Source organism: Pinus tabuliformis, chromosome 1_1 (assembly GCF_031772625.1).
Source record: "Pinus tabuliformis cultivar Carrire ecotype Pingquan chromosome 1_1, CPIR1, whole genome shotgun sequence".
Classification (NCBI taxonomy): domain Eukaryota; kingdom Viridiplantae; phylum Streptophyta; class Pinopsida; order Pinales; family Pinaceae; genus Pinus; species Pinus tabuliformis.
The window spans coordinates 744,911,757-744,916,496 of record NC_142297.1 but is presented as its reverse complement, the minus strand read 5'-3'; the positions used below and the strand labels follow the sequence as shown (position 1 = coordinate 744,916,496).

The following is a 4,740-nucleotide window of genomic DNA, read 5'->3' as shown; positions in this document are numbered from 1 at the left end:
TCAAATAATAATTGTATTAATTAGCCAAAAGCTTCCTATTTCAAATTAAGGTGGATGAGGATCTGTTGACTTTCTTTTTTTTTTTTAATTGACAAACTATATTGACTCTCAAAGGAATATGCTCAGCATATGCTTCATCTAAATTCTTATCAATGGTTTTAGTGTGTTAGAGAATTTTTTAGGTTGCATTGACTTTTAATAAATTTGAAAAATTTGATGTCACAAATTTCTTAGAAATTTTCAAAATATATCTAATTTTAGAAAAAAAATCTTATATTTTGGTTGTAAAAGATAGAAACTCGTTAACACTTATGTTTTTTATTAAAACCTAGGATTTTTAAGAGTTAAGTAAAATCAAAATTAATAGTAATACTTTTTGTTACAATAATTAATAATAATAATTTTGTTGTAATAAATTTTTTTATTATATATTTATCCATGGTAGATACAAATGAAATCTTTGACTATATCAACCATATTAACATTTTAAACGTAATTATACTATTTAACCTATACACTCAATTTTTTAAAACATATCACTAAACTAAACCAATTAATAATGCATGCCAACTTTCCATAAATCTCACTTTGGAAACCAATCTAATTAACCTATACACTCAAATTTTTAAAACATATCACTAAACTAAACCAATTAATAATGCAGGCCAACTTTCCATAAATCTCACTTTGGAAACAAATCTAATTAACCTATACACTCAATTTTTTAAAACATATCACTAAACTTAACCAATTAATAATGCATGCCAACTTTCCATAAATCTCATTTTGGAAACAAATTTGGTGGAATAAGAAGAGAGCGAAACTTTAATTCTCTAGTGCAGATAATATGGAATTCCACATGATCAGGAAAATATGTCTAAAAAAATGAGATGAGGATCGGAGGAAGACAGACCAAAAGAGGTGAACAGTTGTGCGTACATTCCATTATATTTCCCTAAAACTAAGGGAATTTACTGAAATTGGCAGCGTGTACTAATTTGGGGTACTCTGAAGTAACCAGAGAAATTAACGATGGGTCCACCCCAAGATGTCGGCACTGGGGGTTGGTCGTTAAACCTTTGAAGTCAGATGCTCGAATTTTTTTATAAAGTTAAATAATTAGAGTCACACTAGATCTGAGTCCACATTTCAGGCATAATACCGTACACATATGCATTCCAAGCTTAAATTGCGTTCTGAGTTGGGAAACATTTGGAGTATGTCGAGTGATCAGAGTAAGCGCATTTTGCAGAGACGGTTAATCTCTCTTGCCCTTGGAGAGCTGAGACCTATTTCTAGTTCTTCGTGCCAGCATTTACAAAGAGAAGATCTGGGCAGCATGGGCAGTGAGATCTCTGAGTCCGGATGGACAATGTATCTGGATCAATCTCTAGATAGTTGGGCACATGACAATGTAACCAGCCAGTTTGATACTGAGCAGCTCCAAAATAAAGAGTTTCAGTATGTAGAGAATGTTGAAGGATACCCAACTTATGATTATCCAGCTTCGAGCATTACAGGCAACGAGGAGGACTCTTCCATGGCTTCGGATGCTTCGTCTGGTCCTCAAAAACTGCCTCTACCTCTGCATGCGGAGGATATTGAGTTTGAGTAGGACCAGCAGGCTGTTGGGTCGTATTCCTTAGTTTCTAAAAGAAAACGAGGTGCTTGTGATAAAAATGAGGATTTAGAATGCATGGCATCTTGTTCCTCCATGAATGTGAATTTCACAAGGAGAAATGTCTGAAAGGTGGGAAAAAAGGAGGATGACTATGAGCTTTCTCTATTGCTCCAGGACACAGCAAGCTCTCCTGTCCACAGATAAGAGGTATATCTTATGTTTTTCATATATTTGTTTGCGTCATGAAACATAAAAATAATGTTAAGATATTATTCAAAAAGACAACATTAATTTTAGAGATAATAGGTGGAGTGGTGGGACGGATTGTTGTCATTTTTTTAATTAGATTGTTGTCATCTTCTTTATCTAGTTTAGATTCTCAGAGTTATAACATATTTGCTACATGAAAGCTTCTTGTAATATTGATTATATAACCAGATTAATTATATAATCAAATTACCTCCTCGATTCCTCGGTAGCAAGAGCATGAAGGTGTTTTTTCTTTTTAAAAAAATTCAGAGAAAATAGACAATACAGACAGATATCTGTAGTAGACAATGATTTTAGTATATGTTGAAAATAAATCCAAATATATATGGATATAAGATAAAAGGGTTTAAAATAGTTCATCAAGATGCCAGGCACTTCCTTGGCATCAGAAGGATATACACTTTTGCTGGAATAATCTCAATAATGTATTTCCTCTGAAGTCACTGTACTTGTTTTTTTGGGTTAGCTCATAATCTGCTATGGTCTCGTTTAATTTAGGCCACCCACCTGATATATACATATTTTAATGTAGCAGGGTGGCTTTCTGGAAAGCGAAGTGAATATGGAACAAACGCTGCAGCTACGACCAGTCGAAAGCCTTGATGATAGCCTGGATGATAATGAGGTGAAAATTTCGAAAATCTTGTTGAACTGAACTTAATTTGATGGTAGATTTTGGAATATAACCGATAGGAAAGGAAAAAAGTATATATTTATTTATCAGATTTTGGATTTTTTTTTAGATTTTGAAATAATATTTTTGTTGGTAGATTTTGGAACATAACCTATAGGATAGGAAAGAAATATATATCTATTCATCAAATTTCAAAATATTTTAGAAATCTTCCATTTAAACAAAATAGTAAAATTCAAAAGTTCAAATATGTGATTTTTTATATCAACTTATAACTGAGTAACATAATTGATACTCATGGCTATGTTATCTGTCTATCAAATTTTAAAATATTTTAAAACTCCTCGATCGAAACCTAACCCTAAACCCTAAAGTTCAAATATATGTTTTTTTATCTCATCCTGTGCCTGAGTAGCATGGCTGTGTGATTACATATCAAATGAAACTAACACTGAAAAACAGAGCTTAGATGGTAAAGGATATTTTTTTTCAACTGGGTATCGGTTTATTGCAACTATATATAACAGCCTTTCCTTTGCATTCAAGATGTTATTGGACAAGCAAGGAAACTAAGTCCTCAGAATTAATATGTATTGGCAAGTACAGGAGGTTAATACGCGTTTCAAAGTCTTGCGATCCCTTTTACCCGATGGAGCCAAGGTAAGCGATTTAGATACAAATTTTTAATAAGTGCTTGTTTTGTTTTATAATTGATTTGTTGGTATAATGCTATGTTATTTTTTATTTTTATATTTTATATCTGGCTTATTTGGAATTTATTATAAAAATTTTGTTTATTGTAATAAGTAATTGATAAAATGAAGGTTTTTGCGATCTGTATTTTGTACAGTGATATTTTCTAAGTTATGGTATTTATGTTTTTTTGAAATCGATGTTTCTAATTAATCTTTGTGGTTCATCATCAGGATCAGATAAATGAGACACTGATCCTGATGATGCACCATAATCATTGGCTCCAAATGTCTATTCCAAAAAAACATGAATATTATAGCTCTGGATATAGATATTCTCTAGACTGACCAGATTACTTCAAAATTCATCAATAAAAAACATGAATATTATAGCTCTGGATATAGATATTCTCTAGACTGACCAGATTACTTCAAAATTCATCATTAAAATGCCTACTGCATGCTTTGCTTCTCAGCCCTTCTGAACATTGTGTTTTGACTCTTTTTTTTTTCTCATGCCTGTGAAGATTGGTAGAGGAAAGGTCTGGCGGCGCCACTGAATACAACTCCACGAGACGAATTATCCAGCAGGTAGTGCAATTGAATACACTGTGGTAGAAGTGAAGATTGATCAAGGTAATTGGAATGAAGTGAATTCCACGTCATATTGTGGCAGCCTCATCTCATTGTCGGTTCAAGATATGGGGAGGAGAAAAACAGTTGAAGGACGTAGTTTCAAATATATTCTCTGCAGATGAAGTGAATTCCTACATAATCGCTCATCTCTATCCCAAATATTTGAGAAAAGGAAATTAACATGTACTTGAATTTACAGTAATGATATTCAGGATTTCGTTTCAGCAAGGTACCGATGTTCTTATTTATTTTCGAAGTAAGCTTGTTTCTTTCATAACAGAGGTGAAATCCAGCGAACTCACACACTAGTGAGCATTGAGACGTACAGGTTTGGGCTTGCTGAAGTATTGAATAATTCAGTATGGCATGTGAACAACTTGTCAGACAACTTGGTTAAGATATAACGTTCCATATGATGAATTGCTTTGATTAAAAATGCTGCTATATCGGACGGTTGTTTTGATCAAATAAAGATGATGTTCACTTTTACCTCTGGAGGAAGAGAAATTACTCATTTTTCTTTTAAAACGAACAATGAAAAAAAACACAATATAATCTTGGGTATATACATTTTCTTAAATAAAAGGTCATTTATGAAATCACACTCTACCCCATTAATGTTATTTTCTTTACAATTTTCTTTTATATAAATTAAAAATTCAATAAATATTTATAGAAATTAATCTATTACAAATATCAAAATACTTATAATATATCTCAAATTACTATATTTAAAGAAGAAAATAATTTAAAAAATTAATTAAATTAGAATTTTATTTAAATCATTATTATTACTAATTATAAAATAATTAATATATGAGCTAAACAATATTATGTAGTATAGAGATTCACTCCAGATTTATCATGGAAATTAAAGTTTGTTACAA

General features: G+C 31.5%; 1 pseudogene across 1 annotated transcript; it reads left to right on the top strand.

Annotated features, from left to right (window-relative positions):
* Positions 1-1,144: 1,144 nt before the first annotated feature.
* LOC149216137 (uncharacterized) lies at positions 1,145-3,903 on the top strand (annotated as a pseudogene). The gene is made up of 4 exons (XR_016250534.1): positions 1,145-1,828; positions 2,427-2,516; positions 3,132-3,185; positions 3,745-3,903. The product of XR_016250534.1 is annotated as an uncharacterized LOC149216137 (transcript).
* The last annotated feature ends 837 nt before the right edge of the window (positions 3,904-4,740 follow it).